Here is a 15,328-nt window from a genome sequence, read left to right as displayed (position 1 = left end):
TACATTGATGGGTCATGCATAGACCAGATGTGAGTACATGGCCATGGCTATACTGTACATTGATGGGTCATGCATAGACCAGATGTGAGTGCATGTCCATGGCTATACTGTACATTGATGGGTCATGCATAGATCAGATGTGAGTACATGGCCATGGCTATACTGTACATTGATGGGTCGTGGATTGACCAGATGTGAGTACATGGCCATGGCTATACTGTACATTGATGGGTCGTGCATTGACCAGATGTGAGTACATGGCCACGGCTATACTGTACATTGATGGGTCATGCATGGACCAGATGTGAGTACATGGCCGTGGCTATACTGTACATTGATGGGTCGTGAATTGACCAGATGTGAGTATAAGGCCATGGCTATACTTTACATATTGTCGTGTCCGTAAGCCGATGAAGACCAGCCTTGGACGAATTGCCAGAACGGTCCTCAATTCCGAGGCGCGTAGCCGAAATTGGTGGTTGGTCCGTCTTGCGCCGGTGAAGGAAACGAAGCGCTTACCTGAACGAAAGCACATGGGTTTAATCCGAAACCCACAATGAACAGACACGACACGACAAATAATGTGCAACAATAATGATTTAATTAAAATAAATGCAGGATGAAATAAATGCTGAAGTAAACTTATTGCAATTCCTACTTTGAGGATCCTCCACTCATACAGAAATACGAACACCCAGGGGAATGATAAAGTAAAATTAATTTTTTCCCTTTTAATCGGCCGGCACTCAGCTTTGGTCCAAAATGGCTTTCAGGGGCTTGGTGGCCGTTGCAGCCGGTGTAGCCACTTGCGCGGGAAGCGCTCCAAAAATGGCGACGAAACCGCACGTCGAAAACGCCCAGGCATGATGAAGCCGTCGAGACAACACTCTTTCGCTCTCCACTCTGTCCGAAGCACCAAGAGCCCCACAAACCGCCGCCAAGACCTCCTCCTCGCTGTCAAAATTGCCAACGTTCCACCAGCTCCCAACAAAGCTCTCCTCACCAGTGTCCAATCGCTGAGCCCTGTCAAATCACCCCATGGTCTTATTTGACCAATGACAAACTTTGGGGCGTGGTCTGCCAGCTTTGCATGGCGTAAGCATCATCATGGCATGGCTTACTTGCCGATTGGCAATGTCCAGGCATTGTCGGCGGTGCCGGTGGTTGTTGTTTAAACGGAGGTTTTATGGCCAGCCTTATTGTAGTTGTAAAAACTAAGGGAAAAGCCACAGGAGGCAATCACATACTGGGGGACCAACCTTAATCCCTAACTAGTTAACACAGCTTCACCCCCGTGTTAAGACACATAAACAGTCTTAAGTTCCAGTTTCTCTACTTAAACACATCGAGATGTCTCCTACGCGTCCACTGTCCATGCTATAATTACAGTCCTACCTTTGCTATGGGATTCCATCATCTACCCCAACAAACGTAACAATATTGATGGGTTGTGCATAGTCCAGATGTGAGTACATGGCCGCAGCTATACTTTACATTGATTGGTTGTGCATAAACTAGATATGAGTACATGGGTCATGGTGAAACTGTACATTGACAGGTCATGTCACTGTGACCTGGTGATCATGGCCTATTTATTCATTCTAATTCTTGCTTTTTATTTTCTTTTATCTCCTTTACTTTTTATTTCTCTTTCTTTATCTACCTGTCTGGAAGTGAATTATGGCGGAACATTTTCTGCTCTTTACTTTTTCGGGTTCTTTCTGATGACTCCATTTTGTTCTTTGCTTATCCGCATTCCTTTTCACTAGGGCATGCCCGTACTATATATATATCTAAAATTATATCCCCCCCCTCTATTTACATGAAATGGTTTGGTCCATTCGCAAAGCCAAAGCGAACGGCTTGCGAGTACGGTGACAATCCCCCCCCCCCTCTATTTACATGAAATGGTTTGGTCCAAAGCGAACGGCTTGCGAGTACGGTGACAATCCCCCCCCTCTATTTACATGAAATGGTTTGGTCCAAAGCGAACGGCTTGCGAGTACGGTGACAATCCCCCCCCTCTATTTACATGAAATGGTTTGGTCCAAAGCGAACGGCTTGCGGAGTTTGGTAAAGAAATCGCCATAGCGTGCACAAACGCGCAGGAAAGCGAAAGAATCGCAAATTAGTTTTAATTAGTTTTAAAACATAGTTTAACGCCAACATAGCGCCAACATAGTTTGCCAACGGGAAATAAATGAATACGCTCTCAAATGTGCCGTCCGAGGCAGAGTCTGTTCGCCACGTTCGGCACACGTGATAGCTCGCTGCTCTCTGATTGGTTGAATCGTTTTTTGGACATAGCTCGGTAACTACTTCTCCGATTAATATGAAACCTTGAAAAGGCACATCCTCAGGTCCCCAGCAATATACCTGGCAAGTTTCAAGTATATCGGACCCGTGGTTGTCGAGAAACAGCGGTCACAGACCACACACAGAGATTACTGGAATTATAGATAGATGACTCCATCTTTGTTCTTTACTTATCCGCATTCGTTTTGATGACTCCATCTTGGTTCTTTAATTATCCGGATTCCTTTTGCTGACTACATCTTTGTTCTTTACTTATCCGGGTTCTTTCTGATGACTCCATATCTGCTCTTTACTTATTCGGGTTCCTTCTGATAACTCCTTCTTTGTTCTTTGCTTATTCGGCTTCTTTCTGATGACTCCATCTTTGTTCTTTGCTTATTTGGGTTGATCCTGATGACTCGACTCCATCTTTGTTCTTTGCTTATTCGGGTTGCTCCTGATGACTCCATCTTTGTTCTTTGCTTATTCGGGTTGCTCGTGATGACTCCAACTTTGTTCTTTGCTTATTCGGGTTGCTCCTGATGACTCCATCTTTGCTCCTTACGTATTCGGATTCATCCTCATGTCTCCATTTTTGTTCTTTGCTCATTTGGGCTCCTTCTGATGACTCCATCTTTGTTTTTTACCAATCCGGGTTTCTTTTGATGACTCCATCTTTGTTCTTTACTTATCCGCATTCCTTTTGATGACTCTATGTTTGTTCTTTACTTATCCGGGTTCCTTTTGATGACTCCATCCTTGTTGTTTGTGTATCCAGGTTCCTTTTGATGACTTTAGCTTTGTTCTTTACTTATTTGGAGATCTTTCTGATGACTCCATATCTGCTCTTTACTTATTCGGGTTGCTCCTGATGACTCCATCTTTGTTTTTTACCAATCCGGGTTTCTTTTGATGACTCCATCTTTGTTCTTTACTTATCCGGATTCCTTTTGATGACTCCATCTCTGCTCTTTACTTATTCGGGTTCCTTTTGATGACTCCATCCTTGTTGTTTGTGTATCCAGGTTCCTTTTGATGACTTTATCTTTGTTCTTTACTTATTCGGGTTCCTTTTGATGACTTTAGCTTTGTTCTTTACTTTTCCGGGTTCCTTTTGATGACTCTAGCTTTGTTCTTTACTTATTTGGGGTCTTTCTGATGACTCCATATCTGCTCTTTACTTATTCGGGTTGCTCCTGATGACTCCATCTTTGTTCTTTGCTTATTCGGGTTGCTCCTGATGACTCCATCTTTGTTCTTTGCTTATTCGAGTTGCTCATGATGACTCCAACTTTGTTCTTTGCTTATTCGGGTTGCTCCTGATGACTCCATCTTTGCTCCTTGCTTATTCAGATTCATCCTCATGTCTCCATTTTTGTTTTTTTGCTTATTTGGGCTCCTTCTGATGACTCCATCTTTGTTTTTTACCGATCCAGGTTTCTTTTGATGACTCCATCTTTGTTCTTTACTGATCCGCATTCCTTTTGATGACTCTATCTTCTTTGTTCTTTACTTATCCGGGTTCCTTTTGATGACTACATCTTTGTTCTTTACTTATCCGGGTTCCTTCTGATGACTCCATCTCTGCTCTTTACTTATCCGGGTTCTTTCTCATGACTCTATCTTTGCTCTTTACTTATCCGGGTTCTTTCTCATGACTCTATCTTTGCTCTTTACTTATCCGGGTTCTTTCTGATTCCATCTTTGCTCTTTCCTTATTCGGGTTCTTTCTCATGATTCCATCTCTGCTCTTTACTTATTCGGGTTCCTTCTCATGACTCTATCTTTGCTCTTTACTTATCCGGGTTCTTTCTGATTCCATCTCTGCTCTTTACTTATTCGGGTTCCTTCTCATGACTCTATCTTTGCTCTTTACTTATTCGGGTTCTTTCTCATGATTCCATCTTTGCTCTTTACTTATTCGGGTTCCTTCTAATGACTCCAATGCAGTGTTTGGTTTTCCGTTTTATCAAATGCATCACCCACGGGTTGTGCACAGGCCATGTGTGCCAAGCTAAGTATGAAAAACGACACTCTTGTGGAGTTTTAATGATATTTACTTTCATGGGAAAAGCTTAGATAATAAAACCACCACTTCGAGCCAAAATAAGTGTTTGCAAGTTTGGAACAATAAACAAACATCAATCAAACTTATTTTGTGCTTTTATGAGGATATGAATCCCTGGTGTTGGGCTAGCGGCTAGGGTGCCGGCTTAGGATACCTAGGATCCTGGGTTCGAATCCCGGTCAATCGCTGAATTAACGCCAGGGGGGTTGACTCAGCCTGTCATACCTTCCGAGGTCGGCAAATTGAGTACCAGTTCACTGGTAATTCCCTGCTTGTCGTTAAAGGCGGCAAAAAGGGTTGGCGTCAGGAAGGGCATCCGGCCGTAAAACATTGCTTCAAAAAGGGGACCGAAAAACAACAACAACCACAGTTCCCGAAAAAGGCCAACCCCCGCTTGCGGGGAAAAATGGCCTCTAAAGGTGTTTTTTTTTTGTTTTTTTTATGAGGATATGAAATCCATTTGCACTTTCAATAACATTTCAAACTTTAGTGATCAAAATTGTCGTTTTAAGCTTAAAAGTAAAACTCAGGATTTTCATCAATGACGGGGGAAGTTCCAACATATTATAAATATTATATTGTGGCGGACACAAAAGCCCACTGGCGTGGTGACATCATTCCGCGCACCAAGTGGGCGGTGGCCACGCCCGAGGGGTAGGCGTGGCCTCATGATATACACCGGGCGCCCAGCCCGGAGCGGGCGAGTGTTACAGTGAGCTCCTGAAATAAAGACGCTTATAAGTTACCGCTTGTCCGCTTCCTCCTTGCTCGCAAGCAGCGCGCGTAACGCCGCACTTTACTGGTGACCCCCTCGACGTTGGATCTGCCGGAGCGATCCTTCCACACGCGACGCCATTGCCATGGCCAACTTCGTCAAACTTCCCGAATTTTGGGAGGCTCAGGCCGAAGTCTGGTTCGTCCAGGCCGAAGCCCAATTTCAGCTTCGGCCCCTCACCGGCGATGACACACGCTATTGCCACGTCGTCGCCTCCCTCGGGCCTGGCACGGCCGCTCGAGTTGTGTCCGTCCTTCGCCACCCACCGGACGGCCACAAGTACGAGGCACTCAAGCGGCTACTCCTAGCCACGTTCGGCCTCACGGACGACGCACGGGCCGACCGCCTCCTGGATCTCCCCGAGCTCGGTGACACGCGCCCGTCGGTCCGAATGGACCATATGCTGTCCCTGTTGGGCGACGAAGCCCCCGGTTCTCTATTCCGGGCGCTTTTCCGTCGCCAACTTCCAGCGCAGGTTCGCCTCGCGTTGGCCGGGACCGGGCTAACGGAACCCCGAGCATTGGCAGCCGAGGCGGACAGGTACTTCGCCGCTTCGGACACGCGGGCGAGAGTCGGCGTGGGCGTCACGGCCCTCGAGGCTGATGCTGCTGATGCTGCTGATGCTGCTGTTCCACAGCATCAGCTTCTACAGCATACGCAGCATGCTGATACGCACCTCGTGAACGCCGCCACGCCCCGCCCACCGCCGCGGCGAAAACCACCACCGCGGGGAAACCCGCCAACTCCACCGGCCTGGCGGAGCCAGCCGCGCTCCTCCAGCTCCACCACCTGGTGCTGGTTCCACGCCAAGTTCGGCCACGAAGCTCGGCAGTGTCATCCGCCATGCTCCTTCAACAGGTCGGGAAACGCCCGGGCCGGCGCTCAATAGTGGCGATGAGCGCCGGCCGTTCGAGCAGCCTGCTGTTCATAACGGACACCTTCTCCGGGCGCCGTTACCTGTGCGACACGGGAGCGCCGGTGAGTGTCATTCCCGCCGGCACGTCAGACAAGCACGCCGCGGGTGGGGGCCCCGCGCTGCTTGCCGCGAACGGGACGCCCATCCGTACGTACGGAAAACGCTGCCTCTCTCTGCGGTTTGGAGGGCAGGTTTTCCGATGGACGTTCGTCACCGCCGACGTGCCCATGGCACTGCTTGGCGCGGACTTCCTGTGCGCTAATGGGCTCCTGGTCGACGTCAAGCGCAGACGTCTTGTCCAGGCCGAGACGTTCAGCTCGCTCGCTTGTGCGTTGCCCAGCTCAACCAGCTTGCCAAGCAGCTTGCCGAACGGTTCGGTTCCGGCCACGTTGGTCTGTACGCTTCCGGCAGCGGACGCATTCACCCGCCTCCTCGCCGGCTTCCCAGCCCTCACACGGCCCACCTTCTTGGCAGGGGCCGTCAAGCACGGGGTGGCCCATCACATCCCCACCGTCGGGCCACCGGTCTACGCCCGGGCACGCCGCCTTGAGCCGACGAAGCTGGCGGTGGAAAAAGCGGAGTTCGCTACCCTGGAGCGACTCGGCATCGTTCGGCGCTCAGAGAGCGCTTGGGCGTCGCCGCTGCACATCGTGCCGAAGCCCGGCGGGGGATGGCGACCGTGCGGGGACTATCGCCGTCTCAATGACGCCACGACTCCCGACCGCTACCCCGTCCCCCACATTCAGGACTTTTCCGCCCGTTTGGCGGGCAGGTCCTTCTTCTCGAAGGTGGACCTCATACGCGGCTACCATCAGGTCCCCGTCAGGCCGGAGGACGTACCGAAGACGGCGGTCATCACGCCTTTCGGACTCTTCGAGTTCCTGCACATGCCCTTTGGTCTGAAGAATGCGGCTCAGGCGTTCCAGCGACTGATGGACAGCGTCCTGCGCGACTTGGATTTTGTCTACGTCTACCTGGACGATATCCTCGTCGCCAGCGCGTCCCGCGAAGAGCACCTACGCCACCTCCGCACGCTCTTCGAACGCCTGGGCCAGCATGGCCTGATTGTGAACCCCGCAAAGTGCCGGTTCGGCGCCGCCATAATCGATTTTCTGGGGCACCGTGTCACCAGGCACGGAGCCGTCCCCCTGCCGGCCAAGGTGGAGGCGGTGAAGGGGTTTCCGCGCCCCCGCACGATCAGAGGGCTGCAGGAGTTCCTGGGCATGGTGAACTTTTACCATCGGTTCCTGCCCCGTATCGCCCAGCTCCTGCGCCCCCTGCACGAAGCTCTCCGAGGTAAGCCGGGCAAAGGCGACGTTACCTGGACCGAGCAGATGGACACGGCGTTCACGGGCGCGAAGCTCGCCTTGGCTAACGCCACCATGCTCGCGCACCCGGCGCCCGATGCACCGATCGCCCTCACCACCGATGCCTCGGACTACGCGGTGGGCGCGGTGCACGAGCAATGGGTGCGTGGAGCTTGGCAACCGCTGGCGTTCTTTAGCCGGCAGCTTCGCCCGCCCGAACGCCGTTACAGTACCTTCGACCGCGAGTTGCTCGGACTTCACTTGGCGGTCAGGCACTTCCGCCATCTGCTCGAGGGCCGTGCGTTCACTGCCTTCGTCGACCACAAGCCGCTGATCTTCGCGATGGGCAAGGTCACCGAGCCGTGGTCGGCCCGGCAGCAGCGTCACCTCTCGGCCGTGTCCGAGTACACGACGGACATCCAGCACGTCGCGGGGAAGGACAACCCGGTGGCGGATTGCCTTTCCCGGGCCGTTGCCCACGCAGTCCACCTCGGCATCGACTATGCCCGGATGGCAGCGGACCAGGCCGCTGACCCCGACGTCCAGGCCTTGTGGACCGCCGTCACGGGCCTCCGCGTCACGGAGGTGCCGTTCGACGGCGCGGGCGCGGCCCTCTTGTGCGACGTCTCCCTCGGGCGTCCTCGCCCCATCGTGCCCGCGGGCTGGCAGCGCCAGGTGTTTGACGCCATCCACGGCCTGTCCCACCCGGGCGCGAGGGCCTCCCAAAGGCTGATCGCCGACAAGTTCGTCTGGCATGGCCTCCGGAAGGCCGTCCGCGGCTGGGCCAGGACGTGCCTCGCGTGCCAGCACGCCAAGGTGCACCGGCACACCCAGGCCCCTTTGGCCCCGTTCACGGTGCCGGAACGCCGGTTTGACCACGTCCACGTGGACCTGGTGGGACCTCTGCCCCCCTCGCGGGGTTTCACCTACGTCCTCACCATGGTGGACCGCACCACCCGGTGGCCGGAGGCCGTGCCCTTGGCGTCGACAACGGCGGCCGATGTCGCGCAGGCTTTCATCGCCACCTGGGTCGCCCGGTTCGGCGCCCCCTCAGACATCTCATCCGACCGCGGCCCCCAGTTCACCTCGGAGCTCTGGGGGGCGGTTGCGCAGGGGCTCGGGGTCCGGCTGCACCGAACCACGGCCTACCACCCCCAGGCTAACGGCCTGTGTGAGCGATTTCACCGCTCATTGAAGGCCGCGCTCCGGGCCACCCTCCGCGACGGCGGCTGGGTCGACAGGCTCCCCTGAGTCCTGCTGGGCCTCCGGACGGCGCCCAAGGAGGACCTGCGCGCATCCGCGGCGGAGTTGGTCTTCGGGCAACCGCTGCGGGTGCCGGGTGAGTTCCTCCCCGACTCCACGGCACCATGGTCCGCGGCACAGCAGCGCTCCGCTCTGCAAGAGACCGCCCAGAGGTTCGCCCCGGTGCCAACGGCATGCCACGGGCACCCACCGACGCACGTCGCCCCGGAGCTTCGCACGGCGGAGTACGTCTTCGTCCGCCACGATGCCCATCGGACACCACTGCGGCCCCCGTACGACGGGCCTTTCCGCGTGCTGGAGACCGGGGCGAAGCACTTCACCCTGGACATCGGCGGTACTCCTGACCGCGTTTCGGTAGACCGCCTCAAGCCGGCCCACCTCGATGTGGACCATCCACCGCCAGTGGCCCGACCCCCACGTCGGGGCCGCCCTCCTGCGGGCGGACCCCCGGCACCGCCCAGCCCCGCCGCCACGCCGCCCCCCGGTCCTGCACCCATCCCAGGGGCAGCCAGGGGCATCCCACCTGGCATCCCTGCACCCCGGACGCCGCCGATCGCCAGGGGGCGCTTCGGCCGGGTCATTCGTCTGCCCCGCAAACTGGCCCTCCAGGTGCGCGGGAATTCTGGGGGGGTGCGTGTGGCGGACACAAAAGCCCACTGGCGTGGTGACATCATTCCGCGCACCAAGTGGGCGGTGGCCACGCCCGAGGGGTAGGCGTGGCCTCATGATATACACCGGGCGCCCAGCCCGGAGCGGGCGAGTGTTACAGTGAGCTCCTGAAATAAAGACGCTTATAAGTTACCGCTTGTCCGCTTCCTCCTTGCTCGCAAGCAGCGCGCGTAACGCCGCGCTTTAATATGGTTATAATCAATGCTGTTAATTCATAATCACTGGGATTTATGGAGTGGGGCTGAGTGCAAAGATCAGTCTAGCAGGATGTCCTGGAGGTACGCACACTCACCTCGAAGTTGTCTGGCCTGGGTTTAAATCCCGACCCAGCTCTAATCTATCATTGCTGTGTTTCACGGGCAGGAACATTCATCAGCGCAGTCCCTCGGATAGACGTTAAACTGGGTGCCCCTCTGCCAGCGTGCGTTGGTGGACGTTAAACTGGGTGCCCCTCTGCCAGCGTGCGTTGGTGGACGTTAAACTGGGTGCCCCTCTGCCAGCATTCGTTGGTGGACGTTAAACTGGGTGCCCCTCTGCCAGCGTGCGTTGGTGGACGTTAAACTGGGTGCCCCTCTGCCAGCATTCGTTGGTGGACGTTAAACTGGGTGCCCCTCTGCCAGCATTCGTTGGTGGACGTTAAACTGGGTGCCCCTCTGCCAGCATTCGTTGGTGGACGTTAAACTGGGTGCCCCTCTGCCAGCATTCGTTGGTGGACGTTAAACTGGGTGCCCCTCTGCCAGCATTCGTTGGTGGACGTTAAACTGGGTGCCCCTCTGCCAGCATTCGTTGGTGGACGTTAAACATGCCACGTTGTCCTCCGGGAGGAGTAGGCGAGTTATCGCCGGCACCCTGAACAAATCAAATGAATTTATCCATAGTCAAGTATCGTGTGATGATGATGAGTTAAATCACGTACACCATCCACATTGATTGATGGAGGTTAAGGGTGTAGTACTGGTGAAAAATTGAGAAAACTACATAGGTACCTTTGAGAGGCCTTTACACAAAAACAAAGTCAAGTTAATATCTAATTTTCAGTTTTTCTTGAAAGATATAATCTTGGCTTTAACTCAGACCAGTTTCAACGCTTCTTTGTCATATTACATGCATATAATTTGCATAAATTAGACCGTCAATAAAAAACAAGGAAAAACAAAGAACACATTTCTACTTCTATCTTCTATGTCACCGATCATTCTTTTCACACAAAACTAGGTACATGTATTATACATGTGTTGCTCTACTACCTGACGAGCGGATTTTGTGAAATTATGTCAAATGTTCACTAATTAGCTAATTATGCCAATTACCAGATAAAACTTGGTTGTCCTTCAATAAATCCACAATGGCTACTCCTATAAACAAAAGCCTTCATCATTTTAAAGGAAGTGATATTCTGAATATCCTGTCCAAATGTCAGCCAAAAAGAATGATGCAAATTAAAGTTATAACAAATTTCATGCAAAATATAATATTTCTTGTAAATTGCGTGTAAAGATAACATTAGATATTTTAAAGGAAATACTGAATGAGTTTATACAATACGTATGAATCTAAACCGTAAAAACATCGTTTTTTAAAAAGAGGCATATTGGAAAGTTCACCAGTACTACACCCTTAATTTGCACAGCATTTGTGATTACAATGCAAGTTTAACTTGTGAAGTTATTAATGTAATATGAACGTTATCAATGCAGTTATTAATGGAACACTTGTAAAGTTGCATGCTAATGATGTTTGCACATACTGGTTGCTCCAAAGGCATGGACCCTCGATTGCGCTCACATTGGGATTGGATCATTCCTTGAATCACTCATTGGCTGCTTTGGCAATAACATCGTTTGTTACTCGTGTTTGAGAGATTATGCACATCTGGAAACACCAGGGTTGGCCGATAATTTTTGATGGGGTACAGGCAGCAAGAGCTCTTCTAATGTTGGAATCTGGGACTGCACACGGACATATACAGCACCTTCAGAAAGTATTCACACCCCTTGACTTTTTCACAATTTGTTGTTGCAGCCTGAACTTGAAATGGATTAAATTGAGATTTTTTGTCACCGATCTACACAAAATACCCCATAATGTCAAAGTGGAATTTTTTATATAAATTTTTATAAGATATTAAAAAATTAAAAGCTGAAATGTCTTGAGTCAATAAGTATTAAACCCCTTTGCTATGACATTCCAAATTGAGCTCAGGTGCATCAAATTTCCTTTGATCATCCTCTAGATATCCCTACAACTTGATTGGAGTCCACCTGTGGCCAACTCAATTGATTGGACATGATTTAGAAAAAACACACCTTTCAATATAAGGTCTCACAGATGACGGTGCATGTCAGAGCAGAGACTCTACCATGAAGTCCAATGAACCATTGCATTCATTCATTCATTGCATTCAGAATCATTGGAATCTCCCGCGATGAAGCTAACTCCAAGGGCCTCTCACTCATTCACCGCAGGCAGGTTGGTGGTCTTTCCATCTTCTACCGACTCCTCTCTGGCCTTGCCCCCCCAGCCCTCTCTGGGCTCTGTCCCACAAATATTCCTACAGGTCGCACAAGATCTGCCTGCAACCCTCTTATGGTCAAACTGCCAAAATCAACACTCTCTGCTCACCTTCACTCCTTCATTCCTCTTTTCTCCCGCCTCTGGAACAAACTCCCTCACTCTCTTCAATCCCACTCCACCCTCCAGGTCTTTAAAACAGCTGTTCACCACCATCTCTTATCTTCCCCCATCCAAAACCTTGATCTTTTCTACCCCCGCTAATTTCACCCCAATTCCACTTTTTGAAATACCAACTTCTGTCCTGGAAGTCATTGGTGTCCTTGTGTTTTATACTTCTCCCTCCACCCCCCCCCCCCCCCCCTTCCCATGCCTCCTCCCCCCAAGCCCTCTCCCTTCCACACATCTCCCTGCTCTCAAATGTTGTGTTTGTGTGCTTCACCTTCTCTCCCCATCTTGTTTTCCGCTCCCTCTTTTTATATATTTTGTTTGTCTGGTTGATTTGTTTGTGAAGTAAATGTTAGCTCTTTCACGAGCCTCGATTCAGTATACAAAAAAAAAAAAAAAAAAAAAAAAAAACTATCCGTAGAACTCCGAGATATAATTTTGATGAGGCCTAGATCTGGGGAAGGGTATAAAACAATTTCTAGAGTGTTGAAAGTTCCCAAGAGCACAGTGAACTCCATTGTTAGGAAATGGAAAGAATATGCAACGACCCAGACTCTTCCTGGAGCTGGCTGTCTGACCACAGTGAGCAACCGGGAAAGAAGGACCTTGGTCAGACAGGTGACCAAGAACCCAATGACCATAGGCGTAGTTTGACTTCTGTATTTGGGGGGGGGGGGGGGGGGGAGGGGGGGGAAAGGGCTTAATATTAATAATGGGTAGCTAGGTCTGACTTCTAAAATTAGCGTTTGTTTATATCTACACTGTGTACATGAAATCACAAATACAGTTTACGTTCATTATTGTTGCTCACGTTTAAATACGGGATGTTTTTATCTTAATTGTAAACTATGGAAAAAAAGGTGGGGGCCTTGCCCGCCCCCTCTCCTACCCCCTTACGCCCCCTACTCCCCCCCCCCCCCCCAACTCCGCCGGTGCCGATGACCACTCTGACAGAATTACAGAATTCCTTGGTTGAGATGGCAGCACCTGCCGAAAGGACAATAGTATCTGCAGCACTGCACAAATCCAGGCTTTATGGGAGAGTGGCCAGATGGAAGTAACTCCTGTGAAAAAGGCACATGACAGCACACCTGGAGTTTGCAAAAAGGGACGTGAAAGACTCTGAGAGCATGAGGTAAAATATTCTGTGATCTGACGAGACGAAAATTGAACTCTTTGGCTTGAATGTAAAATGCTACGTCTGGCGGAAACCGAGGACAGCTCATCACCTCTCTGACACCATCCCAGCCGTGGCAGCATCGGATGCTTTTCAGAGGCAGGGACTGGGAGGATAGAGGGAATAATGAATGGAGCCAAATACAGGAAAATCCTTGAAGAGAACCTGCTTCAGAGTGCAAAAGACCTCATACTGTGGTGAAGACTTACGTTCCTACAGGACAATGACCCCAAGCAAACAGCCAAAGTAACACTGGAATGGCTTTAGAACAAGAACATGAAAGCCCTTGAGTGGCCATCCAAGGCCCAGACTTGAATCCCATTGAGAATCTGTGGAAAGACTTGAAGATTGTTGTTCACCGATGCTTCGCATCCAACTTGACAGAGCTTGAGCAAATCTGCAAGGAAGAATGGGAGAAACTCCCCAAATCCAGATGTGCAACGCTGATACAGACAAACCCAAGAAGACTCAAAGCTGTAATCGCTGGCAAAAGTGCTTCTAAGAAGTATTGACTGAGGGGGTTGAATACTTAGATAAATTCGATTTTTCTGTGTTTCATTATTAATTATTTAAAAACATTTCGGAAAAAAATATTTCCACTTTCACATGATGGGGTATTATGTGTAGATCAGTGACCAAAAAAAAAATCTCCATTCATCCATTGCAGATTCAGGTTGTAACAACAAAATGCGAAAAAAGTCAAGGGGTTTGAATATTGTTACGTTTGTGTTGGTAGGTGAAACAGCAGGAGCGAGTTTCAAAAGTTCACTATGAAAAATGCCACGGTAGCGCCAGGAAGGGCCATGTTATTAACCCTACATGTGTGGGTTATATAGAGTACAGTAGATCTTTGCTCAGTTCTGTAAGTAAACCTTACTTCATGGATGTCAGAATTCCTCCAAATTTCTTCATTTAGTGGTATAAACAGCATTAGCGACTGTTTAAAAAGCTAAGCATACGTGTTTGTGGTTTATAATATTTTTTCTTCCTGTAGAAGCCGTTGCTCCCAGGGAAACGCCATCTATCTATATAATAATACCGTAAGGACTCGACTTTGTTATCCCTTTTACGCCGCACCCAGTGACCCGATGCCCACGGCACTAATGGATTTACGATCTACGAACCGCGCTCTTTGTTTATCACGTACAGACATACTCGAAAAATCTGAATTCGCCGACGTTGGGGCCCAAAAGCATCCGATTAACTGCCGATACGATGCCATCTTACGACGCTATCGTATTGGCGTCTGCTGGGCGAAGGCGAAGCGAGCCGTCCGCTGATTGGACAGTCGAGTGGTGTGAACATGGGTGGTGTGAACCAAACGGTCTTTTTATTCCCTTGAACATTTTAAATTAGGATATATAAGGAAACGTCTTTATCGTCATTTTAATAAAGTTAAATGGAGTGATGTTGCGATACTCGGGGTGCGTTGCATAAATCCTCGTAACTCAGAGAGGTGTAGCAGGTGGCGAGACGTAAGGAAGCTTAAAGATAACGAGCTGAAAACAGACGAACGATATGTCAATCTCTTTCTACACCGAACGGAAATAAAAGTATGAGAGCGGGAAGGCATGGCCTGAGCACCGAGGTTCCACAAGTGGGGGAGACAAGGGACAAATGAGTGCAGGTGAGCTGCGAACCTTTATTTTGGGAGTTGGGTTGTTGGAAGAACGCGTCGAAACTGTTGGGACTGGGGAGGGAATGATGTAAGAAACCGCAATGACTTGAGAAGAGGTGGTGGGAGAGGCCGTCGACCTGTCTGCATTGATAAAGCAGTATCACCTGTACGTCCGCTGCTTTGTGAGAGATACCAATGGTGTTGAGTCAATTTTAATCAGATTGATTTGAAATTTCAGCAGCGTTTGCATATTGGGTTACCGAAGCATATTGCCTTTGAGGTCAAAATCACCTAAAACCGTCAATGTTTTTGTATTTGATTTTCGCGGTTTTCTTAATGTTTGGCAGATGGAAGAAGTCTGAATACAAAGGGCTTTGCATTTTAAGTTGCCCAGTTGTTCATTTTGTGTGTCTGGGGATGTGGCGATTGGACTGCAGGTCTATCAGATGTTCCTGGTGGAGCGAAGGTTTAACTGTACTGTCCTAAGTTTGTGGACGTGTATACACCGAAGTCATCACGGTATTGTGACGTAGACATAGCCTGGTTCGGCACTGGGTTTCC

At 50.4% G+C, this 15,328-nt stretch overlaps 1 protein-coding gene across 4 annotated transcripts in view; it reads left to right on the top strand.

Annotated features, from left to right (window-relative positions):
- The window catches only part of LOC137413356 (sodium-dependent dopamine transporter), a 148,687-nt gene that overhangs the window by 103,270 nt on the left and 30,089 nt on the right, over nucleotides 1-15,328 (top strand). The window lies entirely within an intron of this gene.

Source organism: Myxine glutinosa, chromosome 5 (assembly GCF_964187855.1).
Source record: "Myxine glutinosa chromosome 5, kmMyxGlut1.1, whole genome shotgun sequence".
Lineage (NCBI taxonomy): Eukaryota > Metazoa > Chordata > Myxini > Myxiniformes > Myxinidae > Myxine > Myxine glutinosa.
The sequence above is the reverse complement of the archived record's forward strand: the minus strand, read 5'-3'. Positions and strand labels throughout refer to the sequence as shown.